General features: G+C 45.6%; 1 protein-coding gene across 1 annotated transcript in view; it reads right to left on the bottom strand.

Annotated features, from left to right (window-relative positions):
- Positions 1-26,881, bottom strand: part of LOC120915228 (ceramide synthase 4-like) — a 190,858-nt gene extending 163,977 nt beyond the window's left edge. The window contains exon 1 of the mRNA XM_040325564.1: positions 26,709-26,881. The gene's annotated coding sequence lies outside the window, so the exon portion shown is untranslated. The remainder of the gene's footprint in view (positions 1-26,708) is intronic.
- Positions 26,882-27,540: the final 659 nt, after the last annotated feature.

The raw sequence follows: 27,540 nt of genomic DNA, 5'->3' as shown, positions 1-27,540 counted from the left end.
CAAATTTTCAGCCTTTTTTTAGTTGTTGCGCAAAAAAAAAAAAATCGCAGAGGTGATCAAATACCACCAAAAGAAAGCTCTATTTGTGGGGGAAAAAAGGACGCCAATTTTGTTTGGGTACAGTGTAGCATGACCGCGCAATTGCCATTCAAAGTGCGACAGTGCTGAAAGCTGAAAATTGGCTTGGGCGGGAAGCTGCGTAAGTACCTGGTATGGAAGTGGTTAAAGGATCACTAAAGGAAAAAAAATGTTTTGCTGAAATGACTGTTTACAGGGTATAGAGACATAAAAGTTAACTGATTCCTTTTAAAAATGATTAAAAATAGATTAAATTCAATCATATAATGTGCCTGTAGTTTCACTTTCATTTTTAAACTGGTTTCATGTTTATGTGAAGTAAAGAGACCCACAGAACAAAAAACAAACAAATCCAGGGCAGTGTTTTGTTTTTAAAATGAATCTGATTGGTTCTGTTAAGTTTTAGACACACAGTAATGACAGCTTAGACCATCGTGAAAAGCTCCCAGTACCATGGTTATAAGGAAACAGGCAACCAGGAAGTGTGGAGATCACAGCAGTTTTACAGCAACATCAGAGCAAAAACGAACAATGAGGACATGAAACCAGTACTGCAGTAGGGTAAAGGAAGCTATTTAGCTAAAAAAAAAAATTCCTTTAGTGATCCTTTAAGTGTATCTCAATTTGAGCATACACTTAAACTTACGACGGCGCAGATTCAGAGTTACACCGGCGTCACTACTGATACACCGGTGTAACTCTCTCTAAATCTGGCTAAAAATGAAGTTGGGATGCACTGAGAATGGAGTTCCCTAAAAGAAGTGAATGTGCTTATTACAGGTGATGTATGAATCTAAATGAATTGTCCCTTTCTAAAGGCTAAACAATCTACACAACAGCATGATCAGGATGAGCAACTTTAAACAGAAGTTTTTGTACTCAAGGTCATGTGAACAATGGATACAAACCTCACATGCATTAGAATAATGCATTAAATGACAATGCCGAATCTCAGTAGTCTGTATGATCTAGCATTTTTCAATTGTGTAATATGAACTCACACCCTTCTGTGTTAGCCAAAAAGCCATCGCATTGCGGTAAATGATACAACTGCAATGTATAAAGCTTTAACTCTAGGCCGTCTGAATCAAATCTCCATTCTTCACTTGCAGTGCTATCATACTGTCTGTATACTTTCTTCTTATTATTTATTACAGGTACTTATATAGTGCAATCAATTTATGCAGCGCTTTACAAATATTATGTACATTCACATGCCTTGTCCTCAAGGAGCTTACAATCTAAAGTCCCTAACTCACATTCATACATACTAGGGTCAATTTAAACAGAAGCCAATTAACCTAACAGCATGTCTTTGGGGTGTGGGAGGAAACCAGAGTACCTGGAGGAAACCAACACAAGCACAGGGAGAACGTACAAACTCCAGGCAAGTAGTGCCGTGGTTGGGACTTGAACCGACAACCCTAATGCTTATTAGTCATCTTGTTGACATTATCATATTTTATAGTGGGGATAGCACAAAGGAACCAACATGTTGCAATGCTGTGTGAGGCTTACATGTCTCTTTAGTTCGCAATATATCTATCTATCTATAGTGTCTGTGTCTCTAATACTGGTTTCCCTTTCCAGTCCATTGTTTTAAATTTGGCTTTACACACATATTAAATTTTTTTCACTCCGGCTTGCATATATTTTTGAAGCTCTGGACAACAAACAGGGGGCCAGATTCTCGTCCAGCAGCGTATATCTGCAGCGGCGTAACGTATCTGATTTACGTTACGCCGCCGCAACTTAGACGGGCAAGTGCTGTATTCTCAAAGCACTTGCTCCGTAAGTTGCGGCGGCGTAGCGTAAATCGGCCGGCGTAAGCCCGCCTAATTCAAATGTGGGACAGGGGGGCATGTTTTATGTTAATCTTCTGTGACCCGACGTGATTGACGTTTTTCCCAGTGTGCATTACTCCTAATACGCCGCAAGGACGTAAATTACATCCAGCCCCATTCACGGACAAGTTACGCAAACAACGCAAAATTTCCATAGGGAAAAGCCTAACGTAAACGGCGTAAATTTACTGCATCGGCCGGGCGTACGTTCGGGAATTCGCGTATCTTGCTGATTTACATATTTTGACGCGTAAATCAGCATACAAGCTTAAAAATGCAGTTACGATCCGATGGCATAAGAGACTTACGCCTGTCAGATCTAACAGATATCTATGCGTAACTGATTCTAAGAATCAGGCACATAAATACGACCGGCCGGACGCAGAGATACGACGGCGTATCTGGACATACGCCGTCGTATCTCCTCTAAGAATCTGGGCCAGGGAGTTCCACCCCATAGGCAATAACAGTTTTCTGCCACGCTACAATATACACTGGACTCCCCATATTCCAATAAAGAGTGGATGACGAATCAGCAAGGGGTTAGGCTATGTGCACAGGCGCAAGGGAGCTCTTGCATAAAATCTCTAGCATTTACTCCACACCTTGGCAGCAGCAGCTGGCGTGTACAGCCAACAACAGAAGTGCATTGCTGTACGCGCTTGTACTTGTTGAAATGCTGATACTCTTTTGCATCAGAGTTTACCAGTGTATAAGTGTATGACAAACATCAGTGTGCGTGTAGCCTTAAAAGAGATGTATGGGATTTTTTTTTTCTTCAAGAATCATACTTACTTATTGTCCCCTCTAAGACTGAGAACTGAGCGATCAAACACCGGTGATCACTCAGTTTTCAGAGCTCCCTGAGCAGAGAGCTGGTGACTGGCAGTCACCAGTTCTCTGCTCTTTCCCCCTGTTCTCACTGGAGCCCTGGGCTGTGAAGAGGGAGGGACCGGCCGGCTCAGGCTCTCAGCAGCCTGCTCAGCCAGTCTAGGCATGTGGGTGGATCCCGACCTTATGGTCGTGATCTTTTCCGAGCCTTGACCGGCTCTGTGACTTCAGCCGACAGCAGGCTTAAAGCGGAGCTCCACTCTATTTTAAACATTTGTTTAATCAAACAGCATACTCTAATGCAGTACAAAACGGACGTTTTTTTTTTTTTTTTCTGTGACAGTACCTTTTATTACAGCATCTGCCACTCGGCTTCCTATCCCCTCGTATGCAGGTTTTCTATGGGTTTTCTGCGGGTAGTGCGTCATATCCTTCCTGGGAGGTTTCTCATTGCTCCCAGGAGTCATTGCGGAGCCTCGCCGCCATCTTTCTATACCCCACACGCCTGCACAGTAATGATAGAGTGAGAAGGGGCAAGCGGACATCTTGTTACACCCACCGGAGTTTTAGATTTCAGTTATTTTCAACACAAAACGGAGCTTATATGCTTAAATACAGTATCCGTTTTGTGTTTAAAATAACTGTAGTCTAAAACTCCGGTGGGTGTAACAATATGTCCGCTTGCCCCCTTCTCACTATCATTACTGTGCAGGAGTATGGGGTGTAGCAAGATGGTGGCCAGGGAACTGAGCATGTGCAGGAACGAGAGGCAGTGAATGCTGGGAGTTCAGCATTCACCAAAACAAGAAAGTAATAGCTAGATTCAGGTAGGGGCGCGTATCTTTAAGGCGGCGTAGCGTATCGTATTTACGATACGCCGCCTTAAGTCAGAGAGGCAAGTACTGTATTCACAAAGCACTTGCCTCCTAACTTACGGCGGCGTAGCATAAATGGGGCCGGCGTAAGCGCGCCTAATTCAAATGAGGATGGGGGGGTGTTTTATGTCAATGTTTGGTGACCCGACGTGATTGACGTTTTTTACGAACAGCGCATGCGCCATCCATGTACATATCCCAGTGTGCATTGCTCCAAAGTACGCCGCAAGGATGTATTGGTTTTGACGTGAACGTAAATTACGTCCAGCCCCATTCACGGACGACTTACGCAAACTACGTAAAATTTTCAAATTTCGACGCGGGAACGACGGCCATACTTAACATTGGCTAGGCCAGCTATTTGTTGGAATAACTTTACGCCGGAAAAAGCCATACGTAAACAACGTAAAAAAAATGCGCCGGGCGCACGTACGTTCGTGAATCGGCGTATCTAGTCATTTACATATTCTACGCCAAACTCAACAGGAGCGCCACCTAGCGGCCAGCGGGAAAATTGCACCCTAAGATACGACGGTGTAGAAGACTTACGCCGCTCGTATCTTAGCCTAATTTTAGCATATCTGGGGCCAGATTCTCATACATTCGCGCTGCTCCTGGGCAGCGGAATATATGAGATCTACGTTACACCGCCGCAGGTCTACAGGTTTACATCCTGATTCTCAGAACACTTACCTGTAAACTTGCGGCGGTGTAGCGTTAGATTGTTCGTCGCAAGCCCGCCCAATTCAAATGGGGCGGGCACCATTTAAATTAGGCGCGCTCCCGCGCCGAGCGTACTGCGCATGCTCCGTCGGGTAAATTACCCGACGTGCATTGCGCTAAATGACGTCGCCCCGACGTCATTTGCCTAGATGTATACGTAAATGGCGTCCAGCGCCATTCACGGACATCTTACGCAAACGACGTAATTTTTATTGAATTCGACGCGGGAACGACGGCCATCGTTAACATTGGTTGCGCCTGCTAATTAGCAGGGGCAACCTTACGCGTCGGGTACGCTACGCAAACGACGTTAATTCGCTGCGTCGACCTCGCGTATGTTCGGGAATCGCCGTACTTACCTCATTTGCATAGACGACGGGGAAAAGCGACGATGCGACACCTAGCGGCGGGAAAAAAAAATACATTTAAGATCTGACAGCGTAACAGCCTTACGCATGTCAGATCTAATGGGTACCTATGCGCAACTGATTCTGAGAATCAGTCGCATAGATACCCGGGGCCAGATGAGGTGTTACGACGGCGCTAATGGTGTTGCGCCGTCGTAACGCCTTTGAGAATCTGGCCCCTGGTTTCCAGAATACGCTTAAATTAACGCCGGCGTAGATTCAGAGTTACGACGGCGTATCTACTGATACGCCGGTGTAAACGTACCTGAATCTGGCTATAAGTGCTTGTCGCTTCATGCCCACAAGCAAAATGGAAACGGCTTTCCTGACAAAATAAAAGTTATTATTCCAGAAGGAATCACTGTGCGGATGATTAGAAACGGCAGAGAAGTGAGTAACTCATTTGATATGCTTTCAAAAATATAATGACAAAAAAAAAGGGGGGCCGCGGGAGATCCGCTTTAAGCTTGCTGTCTGCTCAAAATTGGTCACAGGAGTACAGAACGAACTGCACTCCTGTGATCCACATGAGAAGTACAGCCAAACGAGCTTTAGTTGTACTTCTCCTTTAACAAGTATATAGGTGAAGGCAACGAAAAAACATAAGAACGTAGAAAGCAGCATTCAGCAAAGCTTTGAAAAAAAAAAAAAATGTAAATCAACATTAACCACCTGCAGTCCAAGCTGTTTCTTTTAATTTTTTTACAAACATGTTAAAATCAGCATTTTCTGCTAGGAAATTACATAGAACCCCTAAGAATTGTATATTTTCTGAAAGCAGTGGCCCTGGAGAATAAAAAGGTAGTTGTTGCAATTTCTTTTATGTCACATGATATTTGTGCAGCCGTTTATCACATTTTCAGAAACAAATACAATAAAATGAATCTTAGTGCACACAAACACAATTTAATACCCAATGTGTGGTAAAATATAATAGATGATGTTACGTCAAGTAAATAGATAACAAATATGTCAAGCTTTAACATTTTGCATGCCCATGAAATGGCGACAACTATGGTACATCAAAATCACTGGTACTGGTAAACTGCAATATCATTTTGTTTTCTTTTTAGGTTTAGAATAGATACAATTTAGAACATATATATAACCAGGGCTTTTTTTCAGGGGGAACTCAGTTCCACCACCTCTGGCTCAGACCCTTTGGTGCCTGCTCACCACAATCACTTGTAAACACAGAAGTCCGGTTTTTGTGTTTACAAGTGACAGCTCTGTGTAACCCCCTGAACTCTGCATGTAATGCAATCCTGGTATTTCATGTCTCTTTAATACCCTTCTACTGTTTGTGAAAACCGAACAGGGTCGTGGTTTAGGGTGCCCATGTGTCCCGGATTGCCCGGGATTATCCCGTAATTGACATCGTTGTCTTGGGCACCTTTCGTTCCGGGACAATACAGTGTCCCGGAATTGCCCCCTTGCCGATCTGATGCCCCCTAAAAATTACCGCCGCATTGCCGCTGTCCCTCTCTGCCCACTGAGCTAGTTCTGTCCTAGATCGCTTCATTTCCCCCCCAGACGCTGCCTGGCTCACTGCCAAAACAACTGGTTGCTAGGCATGGCCCGACTGGCGTCTAACAATCAGTGACATCACGACGAGGAGGAGAGTGGAGCCCCAGCATTCCGAGCGAGCCGGTGGAGGATTCCGCCTAGCGCCTAAGCTCCGCCCCGATTCCACACCCGCCTCTTCCCTGATGGCTGTTCCTGCGCTGGAAGAAAGGTAAGCGAAATGCTCCCTGCACTGCCCTGACTCTGAGACTGAGTAGCTCATGGTCACTCTGCTCCCTCCCATACACTGCACCCCTCCAGTCATGCTGCACATTCTACTGCCCTCCACTACCAACCCCTCCTGTCCCAACATACTGCCCTCCACTGCCACTCCTATTATACTGCCCTCCACTGCCACCTCTCCTATTATACTACCCTCCACTGCCACCCCTCCTTTTATACTGCCCTCCACTGCCACCCCTCCTATTATACTGCCCTCCACTGCCACCTCTCCTATTATACTGCGCTCCACTACCACCCCTCCTATTATACTGCCCTCCACTGCCACCCCTCCTATTATACTGCCCTCCACTACCACCCCTCCTATTATACTGCCACCTCTCCTATTATACTGCCCTCCACTGCCACCCCTCCTATTATACTGCCCTCCACTGCCACCCCTCCTATTATACTGCCCTCCACCAGAGTCCTTCTCTCCTTGTTTGTGTCCGTCCAGAACTAGTGTTCTCAGCATAGGTGTGTGTCCGTCCAGAACTGATGTGTGAGCATAGAGCAGCCCGTCCAGACTGGCAGTGCTCAGGGGAGGGGCCGCTCCTCTTCCTGACATGAGAGTTCTAGTTTTCAGTGGCTGCTGAGTGCTGATGTGCATGGGAGTCTTGGATCATGTCTCCACCAACCCCAGTTGGAATGCCTCCCACCACCATCTCTATCTCAGGCTGCACGGAGAGAATCGAGGTGAGTCACAGTGTTCAGTGTGCTGTGTGCTGGGGGATGGCATCCCCAGCATTCCTTTACACATGCTCTGGGTTGCCCCTGCTCTAGATGTTTTATGGCATGATAGATTGCATAGGATACACAGCCCCTGCCCATTCCTGTGCCTAGTCCATCTACAGATGTGATGTATAATGAAATGTAAAGGGGAGGAGTTAGTAAAATGACAACGCCCATGTGGGGGCGCCAGAAACATTTCTGCACCCAGGCGCCTGTGACCCTAGGATCGGTCCTGCTGCCACCTCTCCTATTATACTGCCCTCCACTGCCACCCCTCCTATTATACTGCCCTCCACTGCCACTCCTATTATACTGCCCTCCACTGCCACCCCTCCTATTATACTGCCCTCCACTGCCACCCCTCCTATTACACTTCCCTCCAATAACCCCCCCTATTATACTGCCCTCCACTACCACCCCCTCCCATCATACGGCCCCCTTCCATTATATCGCCTTGAACACTGCCACCTCTCCTATTATACTGCCCTCCACTAACCCCCGCCCCAATTTACTGCCCTCCACTACCACCCCTCCCATCATACTGCCCTCCACTGCCACCCCTCCCATAATGGTGCCCTCCACTAACCCCCCTCCCATTATACTGCCCTCCACTACCACCTCTCCTATCATACTGCCCTTCGCTACCACCCCTCCCATCATACTGCCCTCCACTACCACCCCCTGCCATCATACTGCCCTCCACTACCACCCCTTCTATCATACTGCCCTCCACTACCACCCTTCCCATCATACTGCCCTCCACTACCACCCCTCCCATCATACTGCCCTTCCTCCCATCATACTGCCCTCCACTACCACCCCTCCCATAATGGTGCCCTCCACTAACCCCCCTCCCATTATACTGCCCTCCACTACCACCCCTCCCATCATTCTGCCCTTCGCTACCACCCCTCCCATCATACTGCCCTCCACTACCACCCCCTCCCATCATACTGCCCTCCCCTACCACCCCTCCCATCATACTGCCCTCCACTGCCCCCTCCCATTATACTGCCCTCCACTGCCCCCCTCCCATCATACTGCCCTCTGCTACCACCCCCTTCCATAATACTGCCCCCTACCAAATATACTGCCCTCCACTGCCACCCCTCCCATTTTACATTATACTTCCCCCCTCCCAATCTACTGCCCTCCACTGCCACCCCTCCCATTTACATTATACTGCCCTACACTACCACCCCTCACATTATACTGCCCTCCACTGCCACCCATTCCATTTACATTATACTGCCCTCCACTGCCCCCCATTATACTGCCTTCCACTACCACCCCCTCCCATCATACTGCCCCCTCCCATTATACTGCCTTTCACTATCCCCTCCAATTTTACTGTCCTCCACTGCCACCCCTCTTATTATACTGCCCTGCACTGCCACCCCTCCTATTATACTGCCCTCCACTAACCCCCCCATTATACTGCCCTCCACTACCAGTAGTACTAAGGGGGCACCCTGGAGGAGGATGTTAGGGGGCACTCCAGAGGATGTAAGTAGGCACTAAGGGGGCACCCCAGAGGATGTTAGGGGGTTCTGACGAAGTATCGCCAGAGTGCCCCCTTTCATCCCCCCTTACAACCTCCAGGGTGCCCCCTTAGTGCCCCTTTACTTCCTCCAGAGTGCCCCCTTACATCCTTCGGAGTGCCCCACCACCAAGGTGGTATAGCAGTGGCTGACAGACTATCAGGGGTTGGTATTGCACTCCTCTTCCTCCTCTCTCCACTACTACCCTCGCCATACACTCCGCACTCCTCTCCTGTACATATTACCCACCGCCATACATTCCCCACTCCTCTCCTGTACATATTACCCACCTCCATACACTCCTCACTCCTCTCCTGTACATACTACTCACCACCATACACTCTGCATTCCCTATTTAACATTGCCACATTCTGCACTATATAAGTCATCTCAGACTCTCTTTAACAACACCCCCTTTAAGCCAATATTTAGCGCAATTAACGACAATTTGCTCGCCATATTGTTGTTCTTCTTGATGCCTAGGGCCCACTTTTGATCTTGTACACAGGCCCGCTGATTTCATGATACGCTCCTGCCCCAAAAATCAGCAAAAAAATATCTAAAAAAAACATCTTTTCGGGGGGGGGGGCTTGTCCCTGAATGGCAGTTTGGAAATGTGGTCACCATATCGTGGTTGAGTTCCTGCACCTATTTTCTGAGAAAAAAAGCTCTGTATATAACACATATAACTGTTAAATTTGCAGGAAAGCCTGATATTCATTCTGCACACTTGTTTTGGGTAGATGAATAATCTAACCCCATCACAGTAAAAGAAGGGGCTCAGATGGTTATAGTGTCATTTTATATTTGCTGCTGTATGTGGTTATTGTGATTGTCGCACAGTGATGATGTAATCGAGAGCCCCACCTTATGGCTCCTGATTGTCGATTGCCTTACTACTTGTCATGCAGCATTGTTTATATACATACACACCTGCCCAGCGAATCCAGCATTGCCTTGCTGTGATCCCATGCATTGCTTCAACATGATGGGTCCCGTGCCACCATCTTCTCTCTGATGTCATTAGGAGCTTGGTGGCCTTTTCTGGGTTCAGACAGCTGGCCCCCAATGACATGTACATCTAAGCTAGGGTTGCCACCCAACCGGGACTCACCCGGACAGTCTGGGTTTGGATTAATGTGTCCACGATTCAGACTACCCAGAAACCCAGACACATTATTTAGACTGGACTGTGCCCCCCCAACTTAGTTGTGCCTGGGCACACCCTAATCACCCAGTGTAGTGCAGATTCCCTCTGCTGCCTGGGTTGCACACACCTAAAGTATGCTCCCCATCTAGCCAAGTACCACAACCGCCAAGTGCATAGGCTGCATTCCTCCCTTCTCTCTCCTGCCTCTGAGCGAGTGAGTGCACTATGGTAAGGGAGACTCAGGCCCCGTACTCACGACCAAACATGTCTGCTGAAACTGGTCCGCGGACCAGTTTCAGCAGACATGTTTGGCCGTGTGTTGGCCCGAGCGGACCATTTTCGGGCGGATCGGACAGGTTTCCAGCGGACAACTGTTTCCTGGACTTGCTTTAAAACAGTCTGCTGGAAACCTGTCCGCCCGGACATGTACGGTCGTCTGTACAGACCTGCCGTACATGTCCTGCCGCCCGCCATCCCTCGCATGCGTCGAATGACTTTGACGCATGCGTGGAAGCATTTTAAAGGCAGGCCGCCCACGTCGCTGCGTCATCGACGCGGCGACACCACGGACACGCCCCGCGTATTGTTTACGCGCGGACCTCTGTTCGATGGTGTGTACAGCCATCGAACAGAGGTCCCCGGGCAGTCCCCGGGCAGACATGTCCGATGAAAACGGTCCGCGGACCGGTTTCATCAGACATGTTTGATCGTGAGTACTCGGCCTCAGATGTAGAGGGTTGCAAGGAGGAAAACCAGAGCATTTTTCACGATCTAAAAAATGGGCATTAAAATTTTCGAACATGCTCTATATTTTCACAACGTTTTTAACGTTGTCGTTTTTAAGGTTGTAAAAAATGGTTGTGTGTGGGCTTTAACGACGTGAAAAAAAACGCGCATGCTCAGAAGCAAATTATGAGACGGGAGCGCTCGTTCTGGTAAAACTACCGTTCGTAATGGAGTAGGCACATTCATCACGCTGTAACAGACTGAAAAGTGCGAATTGTCTTTTACTAACACAAAATCAGCTAAAGCAGCCCAAAGGGTGGCGCCATCCGCATGGAACTTCCCCTTTATAGTGCCGTCGTACGTGTTGTACGTCACCGCGCTTTGCTAGAGCATTTTTTTTTCATGATCGTGTATAGGCAAGGCCATTTTAATGATCGGTTGAAAAAAACATAATTTTTTTCTAGACCCCTAAAAACGTAATTTTTTAGAACCCGAAAAACGGTCGTGTGTAGGTGGCATAAGTCCACTTTAAGTTTGTGGTGCTCAAAGTGCAACATTTGCTTGCTGTTTTTGGCGCTGCCTTTTATTTGGTGCATGCCGCTATATCATCTGTAAGAACAAAAGAACGAACTACAAAAACAGCGTGCATCGAAACTAATTCATGCTATACTAATTCATGCTATAATGTTGTATTACTCTGCGTCACTTGTATCCCATAAATTGCAAAAATAAAAGTTATGAACAAACAGGTTAGGCCTGTCTTCTGTGATGCCAAATTATGCTGACGTGTGCCAAGCTTTACACAAAGGTATCATCTGATGGTTAACACTACTAATTAGTATAGAAAATATCTGCCTTTTTTCTTGTCTCTGCATTTGGGTCTGTTGATTATGAAAACACATGCTGCTGCTAAATGTACAAAAAAAAATAAAAAAAATACCCTACCCACCCAAAACTGAACTAAATAATAGTAGAATGGAGTTCTGCTTCTCTATAAGCCAAGCTTATTGATAAAGAAAAAATTATCAATTTTACAGCCAAATTTGCAATTTTATCACCCCCCCTTAACCACTTCAGCCCCGGAAGAATTAGCCACTCAAGGACTGGGCCATTTTTTGCGATTCGCCACTGCGACACTTTAACTGACAATTGCACGGTCGTGTGACGCTGTACCCAAACAAATTGACGTCCTTTTTTTCCCACGAATAGAGCTTCCTTTTGGTGGTATTTGATCATCTCTGCGATTTTTATTTGTTGCGCTATAAACAAAAAAAGAGCGACAATTTTGAAAAAAAAACAATATTTTGTACTTTTTGCTATAATAAATATCCCCATTTAAAAAAAAAGCTATTTTTTTCTCAGTTTAGGCCGATATGTATTCTTCTACATATTTTTGGTAATATAAATCGCAATAAGCGTATATTTGAGCAAAAGTTATAGCGTCTACAAAACAGGGGATAGATTTATAGCATTTTTATTATTATTATTTTTTTTTTTACTAGTAATGATGGCAATTTTTATCGGGACTACAACATTATGGCGGACACATCGGACACTTTTGACACATTTTTGGGACCATGGGCATTTATACAGCGATCAGTGCTATAAAAATGCACTGATTACTGTAAAAATTTCACTGGCAGGGAAGGGGCTAACACTAGAGGGCGATCAAAGGGTTAATTGTGTTCCCTAATGTGTGTTCTAACTGTAGGGGGATGGGACTGACCTAGAGGAAATTACAGATCGTGGTTCCTAGCTATTAGGAACTCACGATCTGTCTTTTCTCAGCTCACAGAACAGGGATGTGTGTGTTTACACACACACATCCCTGTTCTGCCTCTCGTGGCCGGCGGTCATCGCGACCAGCGGTCAAGAGCATTTGCACCCCCAGATGCAGCGGGCGCGCACCTGCTAGCCTGCTTAAAGCAACCAACGTACAACTACGACGGTTCGCGAAGCGGAACCAACCTGCTGCAGTATAACTGCGGCGGCTGGTCCGTAAGCAGTTAAAGAGGTGTTCCAGCCTGGGGAAAATACTGTAGCTGCTGACTTTTATTATATGGACACTTACCTGTCCAGGGAGCCCACGATTTCAGCACCCCAGCTGATTTTCTGATCAGCTGTTGGGTGTTGCCGCCGCCATCTCCACTATGGGAAACCAACAGTGAAGCCTTTTGTTGCCAGCTTTAATGGTTGTGTGTTGAGTTATTTTGAGGGGACAGCAAATTTACACTGTTATACAAGCGGTACACTCACTACTTTACATTGTAACAAAGTGTAATTTCTTCAGTGTTGTCACATGAAAAGATACAGGGTGGGCCATTTATATGGATACACCTTAATAAAATGGGAATGGTTGGTGATGTTAACTTCCTGTTTGTGGTACATTAGTATATGTGAGGGGTAAAACACCGCTATTTTACTGCGATTTTAAGGCTCCGCTATAGGCATATCCAGTGTGAAAGGGGTCTAATGAAGAAACATCAGTGGCTGTCCTAGCTTCATTCAGCAAGAGCCCACAGCGTAGCACTCGCCGCATGTCACTGGGGAGCACACTGAACACATTTTATAAGTGGTCAGAAACTTGTAAATAACTCATGAAATAAATAAAGTTACGTTAAAACCAATAAGTTTGTGTCACATGACCCTCTTCCTATTGAAAAAACAAAAGTTGGATTCAAAATGGCCAACTTCAAAATGGCCGCCATGGTCACCACCCATCTTGAAAAGTTTCCCCCCTCACATATACTAATCTGCCACAAACAGAAAGTTAATATCACCAACCATTCCCATTTTATTAAGGTGTAGAATGAAATATTTACAAAAATGTGAGGGGTTGTACTCACTTTTGTGAGTTACTATATATTAATCAGCATTTGAAACTTTGGCAGAAAATCCAACAATGAAAGTAAATGTGTAAGATATTTTCAATGCATTCCTAATGTTTTATGTGACTAATTTTTAGCGCTGTCAATGGAATGTACTACCAATGGCACAGAATCTGTAAATATATTTTCAGGTTTAGATACACATTGATTTAGAACAAACATACAACCGTTAAAGTTGCAGGAAAGGCTGACATGCATTCTGTATACTGTATTTGCTGGCGTATAAGACTACCTTTTACACTTCAAAAAACTGTCCAAAAAGCAGGGGTCGTCTTATACGCCGGGTCAGCTGCTTGGATGCCTGCTCGATGTGCAGTAATACTGTATGTAGTATGTATTCAAATAAATACAGAGCCTTCTCAGATTGGAGTAACAACCATCTACCATACATACAGTAGCCTGCTTGGATTGGCTTTGAGAGTCAGAGAAGCGTGGGCTGATGATGTTACAGCCTCTGCCAATCCAAGCAGGCTTTGTATTCATTGATGGAATACATCGCTCGCCGTGATTGGCTCCAGCAAGAATGAAGAAGAATATGGCTCCATAAGGAAGAAATATGAAGCGTCGGAAGCCTCAGAAGGTGGGTCGTCTTATATGGTGAGTGTAACGGCTACCCAAGTAGTGTGAGGGTCTCAGCCGTTAGAGACGTCCTTTTCCCTGGCAAGCTGCGATATGCAGGTACCGCCGGTATATCCCATCGAACGCCCTTTCAAGAAACGAGACGGGCTACGTTTGAAGGGTCAAGCAGACTCCGTCTATTTGCCACATTTTTCCTCCTTATATCTGGTTACAACTGTACAGAAACAAATGACACTTCCCCCCCCCCCAGGGGGCCTTCAATACACATACTTTGAAACAATGACACTCCCTCGAGCCAATCAGCCGCTAGCCGTTTTGGCTCCTTAACTTGATCAGACAATAGAATTCAATTAACCTTTAAAACAATTATCACTCACACATAATCCCCATCAGCATACACCTCACAGGAGGCTGTTTACCTCCACAAGAGAGAGAGAGTTCATTAGCTATGCGAAGGGAACATTAGCATTCAGCAATGAAAGAGACCCTTGTCCAATTAACCCTTAGAGCTCAGAATACAATGTGGTACATCCAATTGTGACAAGCCATGCAGTTCCTTGTAGTCCTCATGAAGATTATAACTGTCCCGGCAGCATAGTCCATGATCCGTTACACTGCCCCCCTTTTGTGGAACACTCCGGCAGACCCGGATTGATCCTTTTCGGATCAACTTGGGGATGTCCGGTTTGCTGTTAGGGTAAAAGTTCCGTTTGCCTGGACAGTCTGTCGGCCTTCCCATTGGCTTACCAGGTCGGTAGCTGATGGTGACGGTGAATAATAGAATTCAGTTCTGGAACAGTCACTTGCTTTGCTCTCTCAATGGCTCCCAAAACCTGTTGCTGATGCTCTTGGGACAGATACGGCACCACCTGGATGCAAATCCCATTTAATCTTTTGACAATTTCCGCCTGTTTGTGCATTTCAATGTTCAAGCCACGGGACATCTCATAATACATGACATAGTGTCGTTGCATCTCTGATTTCTCACTGGCCAACTTGTCACATTCCCATTTTAGACTGTGATATTGTGCCGGATCTACAGTACATGTCGGGGAAGGTAGTCTTACCCGGTTCTCAGCAGCAAGCGGGTTGATTCCAGCAACGCGGGTGGTCACGGCACAAGCAGCAGCAGGTGTAGGTAAATAAGCCGAAGTCAGAGGGCCAATGTCGTTGCCCAGCACCACCTCGGCAGGTAGGTTGTCCATGATACCAACTGTGGTCTTTCCTGACCCGGCTCCCCAGTCTAAGTGCACCCGGGTGGTGGGTACGCGAAATACAGCACCCCCTGCGACCCGGACGGCAACTGTGCGAGTGGACACGTTCTCTGGCTTTACCAGATGTTTTTGAATCAGAGTGATAGTAGTCCCGGAATCTCTTAGGCCTTGTGCTACTTGTCCATTCACTCGTACCTCCTGACGGTGATGCTGACGGTTATCCGGAGAGGCAGCTTGTATTGGGTCTGCCTCATACCAAATTCCCAGACATTCCTCAGGGCCCCCCTCGGTCTCCAGGCAGTGGGCCGCAGAGGGACGTGATGGAGTGACCTCTGTGTTGGGTGTTGTGCGTCTCCAATTGTTATTTGTAGCTCTCAAAGGGCAATAACGAGCAATATGTCCAGTGTCGCTGCAGTGATGGCACGTCACCCTAGGCGAATCCCGGGGGTAGTTGCTAGGCCCCTGAGGACGTGGTGGGACTGGAGCCCGAAACTCTGGGCGTGGGGTGACGGTTGGAGTACGCGGTTCTACCTTCTGAGCCAGCCGCATAGTACCCTGGCTTACTTTCCTTGTCTCCGCGTACTCATCTGCTAGCCGAGCCGCCTCGTTTAAGTTAGCGGGACGGCGATCTCGTACCCAGTTTTGTATGTCTGCGGCCAGGTCTTGAAAGAAATGTTCCATTAGGAACAGCTGCAATACTTCCTCCCCGGTGTTGGCCTTGCACCTTTGGACCCAAAGGGATGCCACCCTTTGTAACTGGTTGGCCCATTCCATGTGGGAGTCCACAGCCATTTTCTTGGACTCCCGGAAGCGCCGGCGGTAGGCTTCTGGAGTTACGGCGTATCGGGTTAGCAGCGCCTTTTTAACTTGCTGGTATTGTAAAATATCCTCTGGAGCAAGAGCCCGAAAGGCTTCATTGGCTTTGCCCGACAATTTCCCCGACAAAATAGTGACCCATTGGTCTGGTGGTACCTGGTGTAGTGAGCACTGCCTCTCAAAGTCCGCCAAATATCCATCAATTTCCTCCTCACTTTCTACAAAAGCTTTAAATGCAGTGAACGGTATTTTCTTTCCTGTAGCAGCAGGTGGGGGGGTAGGAACTGCAGGTGTAATGGGCTGTCTCGCTCTTACCAGTTCCAGTTCTTGTCCCCTCTTCGTTTGTATCTCTTCCCTTGCTTCCCGGAACAGCTGGTTGATTAGTTCCACGGACGTTTCTGGATACAAGGATAATCTCCGCTGTACAATCCCAGTAATTACATCTTCCTCGCTGACCGGTGCAAGGGGCTCAGTTCCTTCCATGGATCCATCCATTTCGTCCAGCTCCAGCAGTTCAGCTATCAGCTCCCTCCGTGGTCTGTTGCTGGCGCTCCTACCACGACTCTCCAATAGATCTTTTAGTGTGGATCTTTTCAGCCTGGCGTACTGCGACTCCATTCAGCACTTGCTCTTTGGATAAAAGGACCATCCCACCGCTGCCACCAATGTAACGGCTACCCAAGTAGTGTGAGGGTCTCAGCCGTTAGAGACGTCCTTTTCCCTGGCAAGCTGCGATATGCAGATACCGCCGGTATATCCCATCGAACGCCCTTTCAAGAAACGAGACGGGCTACGTTTGAAGGGTCAAGCAGACTCCGTCTATTTGCCACATTTTTCCTCCTTATATCTGGTTACAACTGTACAGAAACAAATGACACTTCCCCCCCCCCAGGGGGCCTTCAATACACATACTTTGAAACAATGACACTCCCTCAAACCAATCAGCCGCTAGCCGTTTTGGCTCCTTAACTTGATCAGACAATAGAATTCAATTAACCTTTAAAACAATTATCACTCACACATAATCCCCATCAGCATACACCTCACAGGAGGCTGTTTACCTCCACAAGAGAGAGAGTTCATTAGCTATGCGAAGGGAACATTAGCATTCAGCAATGAAAGAGACCCTTGTCCAATTAACCCTTTGAGCTCAGAATACAATGTGGTACATCCAATTGTGACAAGCCATGCAGTTCCTTGTAGTCCTCATGAAGATTATAACTGTCCCGGCAGCATAGTCCATGATCCGTTACAGTGAGTACAGGGAAAAAATCTTAATAAACTGTAAAATTAGGGGGTCGTCTTATACGCCCGGTCGTCTTATACACCGGCAAATACGGGTACTTGTTTTGTATACAGCGCTCCCGCACCGCCCCAAAGATGCTGCTGCAGGACTTTTTTTCCTGTCCTGTATGCGCACCGCCCCAGTATGAAAGCACTCAGACTTTTACATTGGGGCTGCAGAAGAGGCAGTTTTCAGGCGCTATTTTTAGTGCATAAACGTCTATAAAACGCCTCAGTGTGAAAGTAGCCTTAGGGCCAATCAAGTGTGACCTTGCGTTTGAGTCCAATAGCCTCCCTGTCTGCTGGTTTCACATACATCACTGGATATATTCCACACACTGTGACTACAACTGGGATTATTTGGAGTTAATCTTTCTAATGCTTATCATCCTGACTAGGCCGCAGCACATTGTCAGAACCATCTCCGGATCAATTCCTGTGATGTAACCAAACACGACCGAGTTTCTCGGCAGAATTCAGCCAGAAACTCGGTTCAGAGCTGAATTCTGCCGAAAAACCCGGCCGTGTGTACACTTTCGGACGAGGAATCCGACGAGGACCTCGGCGAGGAAATAGAGAACATGTTCTCTATTTCCTTGTTGTTCTATGGGAGAACTCGGCCCGCCGAGCTCCTCGGCGGCTCCAGGACTGAACACGCCGAGGAACTCGATGTGTTTGGCACGTCGAGTTCCTCGGCCGTGTGTACGGGGCCTGAGACCTGTGATCCCACGGCCCCTGTCTAAGGTGGTGAAGAAGTCAGTCGTGCCAGTAGAATACAAACCAGCCTTTATGGGGCAAGTATTTCTCAGCACCCTATGACCCCCCACCTAGACCGATAAAGGCGTGCTACAAGGAAGTATTATGCCGAATACACACGGTCTTTTTTGTGATGAAAAAAACTTTTCTCATGAAAAAAAACTATGTTTTTCAAACTTTTTTTTAAAAAACGACGTTGCCTACACACCATAGTTTTTTCAAAATGCTCTAGCAAAGCGCGGTTACGTTCAGCACGTACGGCGACACTCTGTTCCATTCAAGCTTGCATCATAACTTGCTTCTGAGCATGCGCGGGTTTAAAAACGACGTTTTGAAAAACGACATAAAAAATTGAAGCATGCTCGAATTTTTTTTGGGGCGTTTTTCAGAAGACATAAAACAACGTTTTCCCCACACACGGTCATTTTAAATGACGTTTTTAAACATGACGTTTTTTTTTTATCACGCGGCATTAGAGATTATTCTTGTGATTTTTGGTGTGTGGTGTGGTTGTGTGAGTGGCTTCCTGTGAGCTGAATGTGAGTGAATTGTTGTTTGGAGGGACAGGCCATTGTGCCCGCCAAAGTTTTTGTGAATTTTTTGCATACAATAAAGTTGACAGTATTTGACATACAACATTGTCGGTTCTCCCTATGCAACTTTAGCCCTATGGGGTGGTCTAGGGCACCCCCACATCTTTCCCCTTTCCCTCTCCTTTTTCCATTAAATGAGGCTACCCCAAAAATGTCATGAACTTTTAAAATGTTGATATAACCACTCTCTAGGATACAACGCTTGGGCCTGACTGGCCAATCACCAAAAGCAATCACCAGCATGACCGTTTTCATCAGATCTCATCCAATCTGCTGGACTGATGGCTGAACGTATCGCCATACGTCTGTTTTTAGCAGATCGGAGGGCGGACACATCTCCACTGACCATAGGTGTCAATGGGTGGCCCACTATGATCCGCCTGAAAAACGGACAGGCGGATCTGAGTGGGCTTATCGTGTGAAAGCGGCCTTAGAAGTTAACCATGAGTAAGCTCTGACACAATCAGACATGGAGCTTACACAGGATTGAATTTATGCTGTCAATGAAAAGAATGAAGCAGCATGGGGGAAGGCAGAGAAAGTGAGTATTAGTGGGTTGGGGAGGTTGGCCCCACTAACACACAGCTCCTTTCTCTATCTGCAACATAGAGCGTCCTGACTCTCCTGTATTCCAGGGGAGGGGTCGAGGACGACACTCCACACCAGGGAGAAAGCCTTGCATTACTGTGTGTAGTTACAGTCAGAAGAACAGGAAGTGAGCATTTCTCAGAAGAAAAAAGGACAATTAAAAGCAAAATGGAAGGATGAGGTAAGTGAAGGAGGACTGCACTAAGGTAAAGGAAGCTATTTAGGAAAAAAATGTTTTAACTTTACAAGAGACTCTGTGACATTGCCCTAAATAGGCAACGTGACAGGGTCTCTTTAGTGGAAACAGAATTTATAAAAAGAAAATAAATGTGAGGTCCCTTTTATATGGTTTTAAAGTGTGACAGAAAATGTGGCAGAAAGTCCAACAATGAAAGTAAATGTGTAAGTTTGGGATATTTTCAATGCATTCCAATAATTTAAGTGACTTATTTTTAGCGCTGTCAATGGAATGTACTATCAATGGCACAGAATCTGTAGATATATTTCAATGCGGCTACTAAGGCATCAGAAGCGAGAAACCACCAACCCAGAGAGTTATATTACCACATATGCAGATGGGACCAGGCTATCCAGCAAGTTATACATTTAATAATCTAGCATCCATAAGTGAAAAACCTGAAAACGCAACAATTAAGTCTCCATACATTTTATGGTTACACTAGTCATGTGCTGCCCTGCCAACCCATCCAAATTCAACATTCTGTGAAATAGATTTAAAGGGGTGCAGTTATAAAAAAAAATGCATAGATGTAAACTCCTTGGGCCGGATTCAGAAAGAGATACGCCGTCGTATCTCTGAGTCTGGCCGTCGTATCTATGCACCTGATTCAGAGAATCAGTTACGCATAGATATCCCTAAGATCCACCAGGTGTAAGTGTCTTACACCATCGGATCTTAGGCTGCAATTTCAGGCTGGCCGCTAGGAGGCGCTTCCGTATGTTTTACGCGAGGAATATGCAAATTAAGATTTACGCCGATTCAGAAACGAACGACCGCCCGTCGTTTGCGTTCGGCTTTTTCCGTCGTAGTTACCCCTGCTATATAAGGGGTATGTGCGGCGTATCCTATGTTAAGTATGGCCGTCGTTCCCGCATCGAATTTAGAAAATTTTACGCCGTTTGCGTAAGTCGTTCGCGAATACGGCTGGACGTAATTTACGTTCACGTCGAAACCAATGACGTCCTTGCGATGTCATTTAGAGCAATGCACACTGGAATATTTTACAGACGGAGCATGCGCCGTTCAATAAAAACATAAAAAACGCGGGGTCAAGATAAATTTAAATACTACACGCCCCCAACATCCCCATTTGAATTACGCGGCCTTACGCCGCAACACATACGTTAAGCCACCGTAAATATGGGCGCAAGTTCTTTCTGAATACAGAACTAAGCGCCCAAAGTTACGCCGGCCGGACACATACGCTCAGGTATCTGAATCCGGACCCTTTTGCGCAAATGGGACAAAACTGTAATTTTCTCAGGCTATATTTTCTCTGTGGTTCGAATGTGTGACTGGCTGAAAATACAGCATTATTGGAATTTAGATAAAAGGTTTAGCACTGGGAAACACTTTTTGAAAGATAAAGAGTGCATTTTATATACAACTATATAGATCAGACCAAAATGAGGGACAAATGAAGAGGAAAGAGGGACAAATCAGGGACAGAGGGACATTGCTCTAAATCAGGGACAGTCCCTCCAAATCAGAGACAGTCCCTCAAAATCAGGGACCGAGGGAGGGACTGTCCCTGATTTGGAGTGATTGTCCCTGATTTGGAGCAATTGCTATAAATCAAGGACAATCACTCGAAATCAGGGACAGTCCCTTGAAATCAGGGACAGCCCCTCTAAATCAGGGACAGAGGGACATTGCTCCAAATCAGGGAAAGTCCCTCCAAATCAGAGACAGTCCCTCAAAATCAGGGACAGAGGGAGGGACTGTCCCTGATTTGGAGCAATTGCTCCAAATCAGGGACAATCACTCGAAATCAGGGACAGTCCCTTGAAATCAGGGACACTCCCTCCAAATCAGGGACAGAAGGACATTGCTCCAAATCAGGGACAGTCTCTCGAAACCAGGGACAGAGGGACATTGCTCCAAATCAGGGATAGTCCCTCCAAATAAGGGACAGAGGGACATTGCTCCAAATCAGGGACAGTCCCTCAAAATCAGAGACAGTCCCTCAAAATTAGGAACAGAGGGACATTGCTCCAAATCAGGGATAGTCCCTTGAAATCAGGGACAGGGGATATTGCTCCAAATCAGGGACAGTCCCTCGAAATCAGGGACAGAGGGACCTTGCTCCAACTTTCTGAGGCTAGTACACTGCTGGGTTCTGATGAAGAAGCCTTGAGCTTTGAAACGCGTCAGTCGGTAGTGATCCTCATCACATCCTCCATGACCTTTCGGAGTGTCATTTGAGTTCTAGATGCTGCAGCCATTTATGGATACTTTTTTACTGCGATCATTTCTACTACAATTGTAGTTTTTTATATTGTATTTTAATAAAATGTATCCTAACGGTAATACACTAGGCTGGTGCGCCTTTGTTGTCTTCTTGGACCTTGCTCCAAATCAGGGATAATCACTCAAAATCGGGGATAGTCCCTGGAAATCAGGGACAGAGGGACATTGCTCCAAATCAGGGACAATCCCTTGAAACCAGGGACAGAGGGACATTGCTCCAAATCAGGAACAGTCCCTCCAAATCAGGGACAGAGGGACATTGCTCCAAATCAAGGACAGTCCCTCGAAATCAGAGACAGTCCCTCGAAATCAGGGACAGAGGGACATTGCTCCAATCAGGGACAGTCCCTTGAAACCAGGGACAGAGGGACATTGCTCCAATCAGGGACAGTCCCTTAAAACCAGGGACAGAGGGACATTGCTCCGAATCAGGAACAGTCCCTTCAAATCAGGGACAGTCCCTCAAAATCAGAGACAGTCCCTCGAAATCAGGAACAGAGGGGACATTGCTCCAAATCAGGGACAGTCCCTTGAAATCAGGGACAGAGGGACATTGCTCCAAATCAGGGACAATCACTCAAAATCAGGGACAATCACTCCAAATCAGGGACGGTCCCTCCAAATCAGGGACAGTTGGGAGATATGCCAAAAGTAGTGCAGGATCTACTTTGGGAATAGTTGCGGCGTCGCACTGATTGGTATGGTGCCATTGCCGATTGGCATGCGATTTGACAAGCGACCCAGTGTGAAGGGTGGAAGTCCTCATTAGCACTCACAGAGCACTTTCAGCATGCTGGAAATGACTTGTACAAGTGTTTGCTGATCAGTTCTTTCCTATGGAGAAGAGAGACCACATATGTATATGAAAGAAAAGGTAGGTGCCTGTGAGTACAGCTAGATGAAGTATATGGCTCTCATTGTCACTGACAGCTCGAGTGTTTATCTCATATCCTAGTTTAGCAATCATTGTACTACAGGACCTTTCCAGCTTTCTGCCACAAATACTAATCTGTTGGAATCTTATATGGGCTTATTATGATTTATGACTGCTTGCAGTGATTCTACAATACGTTACAAAGTCATTAAAAAAGATATAAAGTCAAACTACACCTTGCGGTCACTGTACATAAAAGTGACAATTGTCCAGTGACAAGCCCAGTATATGACTACAGTACAGATCCCATCCATCCAATCATATGACTACAGTACAGATCCCATCCATCCAACCATATGACTACAGTACAGATCCCATCCATCCAATCATATGACTACAGTACAGATCCCATCCATCCAATCATATGACTACAGTACAGATCCCATCCATCCAACCATATGACTACAGTACAGATCCCATCCATCCAACCATATGACTACAGTACAGATCCCATCCATCCAATCATATGACTACAGTACAGATCCCATCCATCCAATCATATGACTACAGTACAGATCCCATCCATCCAATCATATGACTACAGTACAGATCCCATCCATCCAATCATATGACTACAGTACAGATCCCATCCATCCAATCATATGACTACAGTACAGATCCCATCTATCCAATCATATGACTACAGTACAGATCCCATCCAATCATATGACTACAGTACAGATCCCATCCATCCAATCATATGACTACAGTACAGATCCCATCCATCCAATCATATGACTTACAGTACAGATCCCATCCATCCAACCATATGACTACAGTACAGATCCCATCCATCCAACCATATGACTACAGTACAGATCCCATCCATCCAATCATATGACTACAGTACAGATCCCATCCATCCAATCATATGACTACAGTACAGATCCCATCCATCCAATCATATGACTACAGTACAGATCCCATCCATCCAATCATATGACTACAGTACAGATCCCATCTATCCAATCATATGACTACAGTACAGATCCCATCCAATCATATGACTACAGTACAGATCCCATCCATCCAATCATATGACTACAGTACAGATCCCATCCATCCAATCATATTACTACAGTACAGATTCCATCCATTCAATCATATGACTACAGAACAGATCCCATCCATCCAATCATATGACTACAGAACAGATCCCATCCATCCAATCATATGACTACAGAACAGATCCCATCCATCCAATCATATGACTACAGAACAGATCCCATCCATCCAATCATCTGACTACAGAACAGATCCCATCCATCCAATCATATGACTACAGTACAGATCCCATCCATCCAATCATATGACTACAGTACAGATTCCATCTATCCAATCATATGACTGCAGTACAGATCCCATCCATCCAATCATATGACTACAGTACAGATCCCATCCATCCAATCATATGACTACAGTACAGATCCCATCCATCCAATCATATGACTACAGTACAGATTCCATCTATCCAATCATATAACTACAGTACAGATCCCATCTATCCAATCATATGACTACAGTACAGATCCCATCTATCCAATCATATGACTACAGTACAGATCCCATCCAATCATATGACTACAGTACAGATCCCATCCAATCATATGACTACAGTACAGATCCCATCCATCCAATCGTATGACTACAGTACAGATCCCATCTATCCAATCATATGCCTACAGTACAGATCCCATCTATCCAATCATATGACTACAGTACAGATCCCATCCAATCATATGACTACAGTACAGATCCCATCCATCCAATCATATGACTACAGTACAGATCCCATCCATCCAATCATATGACTTACAGTACAGATCCCATCCATCCAACCATATGACTACAGTACAGATCCCATCCATCCAACCATATGACTACAGTACAGATCCCATCCATCCAATCATATGACTACAGTACAGATCCCATCCATCCAATCATATGACTACAGTACAGATCCCATCCATCCAATCATATGACTACAGTACAGATCCCATCCATCCAATCATATGACTACAGTACAGATCCCATCTATCCAATCATATGACTACAGTACAGATCCCATCCAATCATATGACTACAGTACAGATCCCATCCATCCAATCATATGACTACAGTACAGATCCCATCCATCCAATCATATTACTACAGTACAGATTCCATCCATCCAATCATATGACTACAGAACAGATCCCATCCATCCAATCATATGACTACAGAACAGATCCCATCCATCCAATCATATGACTACAGAACAGATCCCATCCATCCAATCATGTGACTACAGAACAGATCCCATCCATCCAATCATCTGACTACAGAACAGATCCCATCCATCCAATCATATGACTACAGTACAGATCCCATCCATCCAATCATATGACTACAGTACAGATTCCATCTATCCAATCATATGACTGCAGTACAGATCCCATCCATCCAATCATATGACTACAGTACAGATCCCATCCATCCAATCATATGACTACAGTACAGATCCCATCCATCCAATCATATGACTACAGTACAGATTCCATCTATCCAATCATATGACTACAGTACAGATCCCATCTATCCAATCATATGACTACAGTACAGATCCCATCTATCCAATCATATGACTACAGTACAGATCCCATCCAATCATATGACTACAGTACAGATCCCATCCAATCATATGACTACAGTACAGATCCCATCCATCCAATCGTATGACTACAGTACAGATCCCATCTATCCAATCATATGCCTACAGTACAGATCCCATCCATCCAATCATATGACTTACAGTACAGATCCCATCCATCCAATCATATGACTTACAGTACAGATCCCATCCATCCAATCATATGACTACAGTACAGATCCCATCCATCCAATCATATGCCTACAGTACAGATCCCATACATCCAATCATATGACTTACAGTACAGATCCCATACATCCAATCATATGACTTACAGTACAGATCCCATACAATCATATGACTACAGTACAGATCCCATCCATCCAATCGTACGACTACAGTACAGATCCCATCTATCCAATCAAATGACTACAGTACAGATCCCATCTATCCAATCATATGCCTACAGTACAGATCCCATCCATCCAATCATATGACTTACAGTACAGATCCCATCCATCCAATCATATGACTTACAGTACAGATCCCATCCATCCAATCATATGACTACAGTACAGATCCCATCCATCCAATCATATGCCTACAGTACAGATCCCATCCATCCAATCATATGACTTACAGTACAGATCCCATACATCCAATCATATGACTTACAGTACAGATCCCATACAATCATATGACTACAGTACAGATCCCATCCATCCAATCGTACGACTACAGTACAGATCCCATCTATCCAATCAAATGACTACAGTACAGATCCCATCCATCCAATCATATGACTACAGTACAGATCCCATCCATCCAATCATATGACTACAGTACAGATCCCATCCATCCAATCATATGACTACAGTACAGATCCCATCCATCCAATCATATGACTACAGTACAGATCCCATCCAACCAATCATATGCCTACAGTACAGATCTCATCCATCCAATCATATGACTACAGAACAGATCCCATCCATCCAATCATATGACTTACAGTACAGATCCCATCCTTCCAAACATATGACTACAGTACAGATCCCATACATCCAATCATATGCCTACAGTACAGATCCCATCCATCTAATATTTGTGTAGTAAGCCCCAAATCTGGTACAGCCCACTCCTCTCCTCTCTGCCTTAGGTGGTCCGTACCCACCAAGCACCCAGCTTCCGACACAGACAATTCCATTCGCCACATAAGTTAATCATCTTAAAGGGGGGTCTCTTACCTTACTCAGAAAAGGGCCCGCAGCTGTGAGTGAAGAAAGAAGGGAGGAGAGTGAGGAGGAGAGGAGTGCCCAGAGAAGATCAGACAAATGTCAAACAAACAATCCCTCTGCAGGGAAGTGCCTGAAAGGAGATATCGGGGACAGAGCCGGGTAGGGGCCAGCAAAGGTGGGGTTAAGGGGGAGGGGGAGGGCAGACTGTACAATTGGGAAGGAGGAGAGCCAGAGAGGGGAGGGGCTGTGTGACAGGGACAAGTGAAGTGCTGCTGGAACCACACAACATAACAATGTTACACCAAACACTGGATCCTCTGTACATCTGAGCAGTGTGTTATACTGGATCCTCTGTACATCTGAGCATTGTGTTACACTGGATCCTCTATACATCTGATCAATGTGTTATACTGGATCCTCTATACATCTGAGCATTGTGTTACACTGGATCCTCTATACATCTGAGCAATGTGTTATACTGGATCCTCTATACATCTGAGCATTGTGTTACACTGGATCCTCTATACATCTGAGCAATGTGTTATACTGGATCCTCTATACATCTGAGCAGTGTGTTACACTGGATCCTCTATACATCTGAGCAATGTGTTATACTGGATCCTCTATACATCTGAGCAGTGTGTTATACTGGATCCTCTATACATCTGAGCAGTGTGTTATACTGGATCCTCTATACATCTGAGCATTGTGTTATACTGGATCCTCTATACATCTGAGCATTGTGTTATACTGGATCCTCTATACATCTGAGCAATGTGTTATACTGGATCCTCTATACATCTGAGCAGTGTGTTATACTGGATCCTCTATACATCTGAGC

Source organism: Rana temporaria, chromosome 1 (assembly GCF_905171775.1).
Source record: "Rana temporaria chromosome 1, aRanTem1.1, whole genome shotgun sequence".
NCBI lineage: Eukaryota > Metazoa > Chordata > Amphibia > Anura > Ranidae > Rana > Rana temporaria.
This window is presented reverse-complemented; position numbering and strand designations above follow the sequence as displayed.